This window comes from Meles meles, chromosome X (genome assembly GCF_922984935.1).
Source record: "Meles meles chromosome X, mMelMel3.1 paternal haplotype, whole genome shotgun sequence".
NCBI lineage: Eukaryota > Metazoa > Chordata > Mammalia > Carnivora > Mustelidae > Meles > Meles meles.
Genome location: NC_060087.1, coordinates 103,100,817 through 103,107,245, shown reverse-complemented (window position 1 = coordinate 103,107,245; position 6,429 = coordinate 103,100,817). Strand labels below are relative to the sequence as shown.

Below are 6,429 nucleotides of genomic sequence, written 5' to 3'. Positions count from 1 at the left end.
TATCTTGCTTTCAGAGGTACCTAGAACTCTGTCCCCTCACTCTCACAGTTAAATTTACTTGTCTCGACTATTAGGGGTACTTTGGCAGAAAAGTTTGAGAAGCCAGAGCTGCAGCACCCTGACAAGAAGCTATCCAGTCTCTATTTGAACATTTCATAAAATGGATGGGCTTTCGGGGCGCCTGGGTGGCTCAGTGGGTTAAAGCCTCTGCCTTTGGCTCAGGTCATGATCCCAGGGTCCTGGGATCGAGCCCCACATCGGGCTCTCTGCTCCGCGGGGAGCCTGCTTCCTCCTCTCTCTCTGCCTGCCTCTCTGCCTGGTTGTGATTTCTCTCTGTCAAATAAATAAAATATAAAAAAAAAAAAAAAAATGGATGGGCTTTCACCCAAAAAAGGACACGTTTTAGGGTTCCTCAGGTCTATGCCTTCAGGTATTACTTCGCCTGCCCGCTCTCTCCTCCCCCCCCTTCCCTCCTCCCCCTCCCCCTCACCCCTCTTGGCCACCTTCCCTGCTACCCTACCTCCCCCCACTTGCCACCCCCCTGCCACCTCGCCCCCCCCTTGCAGATTAGTCTCTTTCTCCAGTCAAAGACTACTTTTTCTTGTAGCATTAAAAAAGGCAGTCTAACCAAACTCCACTCTGAAACACTTCCTGTTTTTCCTGCCCAACTCCATCACCCGGATGGGGATATGTAAGAAGAGGTCAAAGCTGGGGCAACCCACTTGCCCTTCCGCCTCACTGGTTCAAGAGGGTAGGGCGCATGCGCTCCTTGGGTCAGTGGGGTTGACTTCCGTTCCCATCGTGCCCTGAAAGTCGAATCATGGAGCAAGCTAAAGGACTCGATGTTAGTGAGGAAGAACGGTACGACTTTAATAGGGGCGAATCGTTTAGAAATGAGCAAAGGTCTAGTGAAGATATTTTCTGGGACTTTCAGATAAACATCTTGGGTGAAAAGGATAACACCCCAGTTCATTTCTGTGACAAATGCGAATTACCCATTAAAATCTATGGGCGGATGATTCCGTGTAAGCATGCTTTTTGCTATGCCTGTGCTATTTTACATGAAAAAGGAGGCGATAAGATATGTCCAGGCTGTAGTAGATATGTTCACCGAATTGAGGAGCATGCACAAGGTTCTCTATTCATGTGCAGCACTGTTGAGGGATGCAAGAGAACATATTTGTCTCAACGAGATTTAGATGCTCATATCAACCACCGCCACATGAGATCGAGAGACCCTGCTGCCTGTCCTTAACTTGAAAAGGTTCATCCTACATATTGCTGCAGCACCACATGAAATCTCTGATTGTTTTATAAGACAAGCATCATATGAACCATATTCCAACAAGGCAGCATTTTATACCACCACTTCCTTTCCGACATGTACTGCACAAGCCCTAAGAAGATATTTACGCTCCTCTGGCGGAGTTCGTCGTACGCAGCTTCACCTCAACTTCCTTCAGCGAGTCAGGAAACCTCTGTATTTCAACAAGAAAACATAGCCACTTAATGACTCAGATTCTGGTGCTTGAGAACCACTACCTCCTGTCTCTACACCTGAGCTCACCATCATCCTGAATATCAGCATCAACCAGTGGTATTGAACTCTCGTCATATTATACCTCCAGAGAAACGTTTTGTACTGTACTCTCATCTCCACCACCAGTGAGCCATCGAATACCACATCAAATACCACCTGAAGCCAGGCTTCAGGTCTACCAATGACTTCTTCTCCAGCGCCTTCTCCATAGACATATTATTGCTCAGAATCTACCTTAGATGAAATATTTTCCTCCAGGACCTGTACCACTTCAAACAGGATAGTTCACTTGTAAGTACACACCCTTCTCACCATTGTAATTCACACTCTTTACTCCAGTTCACTGAAAGTCAAGGAACTCAGAGTCCTCTGTTTATAAAACTAGGGGAAGGGGACATGAGTCTATGGCCTGTGGACAGAGGGCCAAGGCTTCCTTCATGAGTGTAGGGTCTGTCTTCTCAAACCCTACTTTCTGGACTGTATCATCCAGATCAGGCAAGATACACATCATATTACCAACCGTAATAGTATTTTGAACAGAAGACATGATGAGAAAAAAAAAAAACTTAAGGATCATCAACCTTCTAATTAAGCTTTGACCATATGGGGCAGGAAAGGTAGACCTGTAAGTTACCTCTTACAGAGGTAACTGTAAAACACTTAAAGTCTTGTCTTTTTTTTTTTTTTTAAGATTTTGTTTATTTATTTGACAGAGAGAGAGATCACAAGCAGGCAGAGAGGCAGGCAGAGGCAGAGAGAGGAGCAGGCTCCCTGCTGAGCAGAGAGCCCGATGCGGGGCTCGATCCCAGGACCCTGGGATCATGACCTGAGTCGAAGGCAGTGGCTTAACCCACTGAGCCACCCAGGTGCCCCTAAAGTCTTGTCTCTTAAAATGGTTATAAACCTTGATCTTAGGAATGTTTTCAGGTATTTTACAATTGTGCAGAAAAGCGGCTCGGTTGAGCATAGCAATGCTTTAACAACTTCGCTCCTCTACTGTGGTAAATTAACCCAGAAGCAACAATTTGCAATATTATTTCCTGAAAAAGAAAATGATGTTCTACTTTCAGAAGTGTTGTTTTGGTTAAACATGCTTAGTTTTCTTTTTGTTTTTGTTTTTAAGATTTTATTTATTTATTTGAGAGAGAGAGAATGAGAGAGAGAAAGCATGAGAGGAGAGAGGTCAGAGGGAGAAGCAGACACCCTGGTGAGCAGGGAGCCTGATGTGGGACTCCATCCCGGAACTCCAGGATCATTACCTGAGCCAAAGGCAGTTGCTTAGCCAACTGAGCCACCAAAGCACCCAAACGTGCTTAGTTTGTTTGTTTGCTTTAAAGATTTTATTTACTTATTTGAGACAGTGAGCAAGAGAGAGAACATGAGGAGGGAGAGAGGAGAAGCAGACTCCTTTGTTGAGCAGGGAGCCCAATGTGGGGCTCCATCCCAGGACTCTGGGATCATGACTTGGGCCGAAGGCAGATGCTTAAACGACTGAGCCACCCAGATGCCCCAAACATGCTTAGTTTTTCTTGTGATATACTTTGTTAACTGAGGTAAAATGAGTAAATTTCAATTCGGTTATAAAAAACAATAATGTCTTTATACACAAATCTATTTCTCTATAACTTCTAATCTTGTTTCTAGGCCCAAAGTACTTTTTCTTTTTAAGTAGGCTCCACGGTGGAGCCCAGTGTGAGGCTTGAACTCACAACCCTGAGATCAATACCTGAGCTGAGATCAAGAGTCCAACACTTAAACGACTGAATCAGCCAGGTGCCCCCATATTGCTTTTTTTTTTTTAATGTAGCTGAGGCATTGTGACCCCAATTATCTGCAGGCTGGATTCTAGAAGCCATACAAACCTCAAGTATCTAAGTAGCTCTAGCCCTAATCTGTCAAAACCAGCATCAGATCCTTCTGACGTACTATTTGTCAGATTATTGAATTTAAATTAAAAAATGAAAAAATAAAATAAAATATAACTTTAACAATAAAAAAATCTATTCACTGATACTAAAAAAAATGATAAACTGAGGAGGGGTGTCTTGCTGACTGAGTGGGAAGAGTGTGGGAATCTTAATCTTGGGGTCATGAGTTTGAGCCCCACATTGGATGTAGAGATTACTTAAAAAAAAAAAAAAAAAACTTAAAAAATATAAACTGAGGCATATTAGACATTTTAAGAGTTTATTTGAGCAAAAATCAAATTTGAATCATGCAGTATCCAATTTTGCAGATAGAAATTGCTCTGATGAGCTATATAAAATGAAAGACTTATAAGGTAGACGGGAAGGGGGACAGGGAAGTTATACTAGGCAAAAAAGCAGACGAGTTATTGCAAGTTTACTTTCCTTTAGGGGATGGCAGGGCTCTATCAGGCAGATTTCTTAACTAGGACTGGTCAGGTGATACCTGATTGACTGGTTTAAGATTACATTTCTGAGAGAACTAAAACTACAATTAAGTTAGGTCTGGATTTGGTCACATGGGGTTTAGCCTAAATGACTCCATTTTGTTGTCTTATTTTTACACCTGAAAGCCAGAGCTCACCTCATACTCTAGATCCAGCTACTAAGCACTTTCTTCTTCCTGTGTATGAGACCTGATCTGGGTAATGTATTAGGTAGTATAGGGCCCTCTAGGATCGTGACCTTGACTGTCCTTTGCCAGCGTTAAGGGTAAATCTAAAAAAAAAAAAAATCACTTAAAAAAAATTCCCTAGAGCAAAAAGTAGAGAACTTCCCCCCCACCCCTCCGCCTCCACTTTTCTCTTAAAATTTCCTTCAGAAAATGAGATTATAATTGCTAGCTCAGCCTCTTTAAAATGCATGTAAATGTTTTTCAAAGCTAAATAAGCCTCTTCCAGGTTTGCATACCAGGAATGTCATTGCTGGGGGCCAAGGAGCCATCTCTTTGAATATGAACTCCAACATGGGTTAACATGTAGGGAAAAGGGTAGGAGGGTTTTTGGTCTATACAGTGTCTTTAGTAGATTGCCTGTCATTGCACGTTGCAGTCTCATTTAAAGCTTATTCAGTAACAAAACCATTTCATTCTAGTCTATGTTTTATGAAGAAGTTTTAGTGGCTTCGCACGAAATTTTATATTTAATTATAGTTTCCCAATGATTTGGCAGTAAGGATTTATCTGGCAATTCCTGAATTGGGTGGATCAGCTGAAAAGTCTTGCAGACAGACCACATTCAGGTAAGAAACCCTGAATTAAGAAGTCTGCTTCCTTGCTCTCCACTATTTTGGAATACCAGCCAGATGAACTACCCTCTCCAAATTCAAGACTTTACTATTGAGTAAGCATAGGTGATACCAGCTCTAAAATCCTCATCAGGATCATTATTAACGTTGATGGTAGAAAATTGTAGAAAGCCAGAAATGTTGCCTGCAGGGCTTTTTCTTAAATTGTTAATATCTCTCTGTCACGTTTGGAATGGGCGTATCTATAAGGACCCAGTCTTATGGTGGCAAGGACTGTTTCTTTCCTTTTTTTTTTTTTAAAGATTTTATTTATTTATTTGACAGACAGAGGTCACAAGTAGGCAGAGAGGCAGGCGGAGGGAGAGGAAAGGAAGCAGGCTCCCCGCTGAGCAGAGAGCCCAATGCGGGGCTTGATCCCAAGACCCTGAGATCATGACCCTAGCCGAAGGCAGAGGCTTTAACCCACTGAGCCACCCAGGCTCTTTGGTTTCTTTGATTTGGTCAAATGAACATATTTGAAGGGGTTCTTAGACGTGTCTCATTCGAAGCATATGAATTAGTGGTATTTACTGGATGACTGTCCTTCTAAGGAGAATGTAAAAAGTGATTTGATAAGCAGAAAAACTGAGAACAATGGGAGGGCATATGGAAAAACTAAAGCACTTTCTCTTCTGTAGAACCACTCTCTTTTCTTTGCTGTACCAGTTCTCTCTGCATCTCAATCTTTCCCTATATCATATTGACTCCTGAGAAGAAGGAAGCAGCAATCTTTCACATGGTGGTTCCCTTCGTGAGTAGATTTCCCTGCAAGGAAAGATAAGGACACAACTTCTCTAGCTGGTAACTGGTTATCTGCCCTGTTTGGGGGGCACATGATTGTATGCCTGGCGTCCTAGCCTGATTATACTTCATGTCTCAGCCCTGAAATCCACTTTCTTTCTTTTTTTTTTTTAAAGGTTTTATTTATTTATTTGACAGAAATCACAAGTAGGCAGAGAGGCAGGCACAGAGAGAGTGGGGGAAGCAGGCTCCCGGCTGAGCAGAAAGGCCGATGCGGGGCTCGACCCCAGGACCCCAAGATCCCGACCTGAGCCGGAGGCAGAGGCTTAACCCACTGAGCCACCCAGACGCCCCCTGAAATCCACTTTTAAGAGTTCCTTAGGAAACACAAAACATGTAACTAGGAAAGCAAGCATGAAAAAGAAATGTGATCAAGAAATAATCAGGAATTTGGATAAAAGATTATGTCTCTGTACAAAGGCAACAGGCTAGAGTGGCTGCATTGGCCACACAGAAAGACAAAAATCATGTTAGGCCCGATAAATATCAACATGAGAAAAGAACCAAAGTGCTGTATAATCCTACATTTTTGCCTCAATAGGCATACCTCCTTTTATTGTGCTTTACTTTGCTGTGTTCCACAGATACTGAATATTTTACAAATTGAAGGTTTGCGGCATCCCTGCATTGAGGAAGTCTATTGGCATCATTTTCCCAGCAGCAGTTGCTGGCTTTGTGTCTCTCTGTCACATTTTGGTAATTTTCATGACAATGAAAACTTTGAAATACTGTACTTTTTATGGTGAGCTGTTTCAACTCACTAAAAGCTCAGGTAATGGTTAGTATTTTTAATAATAAAGTATTTTAAAATTAAGGTATGCACATGGTTTTTTAAAA

At 42.3% G+C, this 6,429-nt stretch overlaps 1 pseudogene; it reads left to right on the top strand.

The window, feature by feature from the left end:
• Nucleotides 1-820: 820 nt before the first annotated feature.
• LOC123934738 lies at nt 821-1,669 on the top strand (annotated as a pseudogene).
• Nucleotides 1,670-6,429: the final 4,760 nt, after the last annotated feature.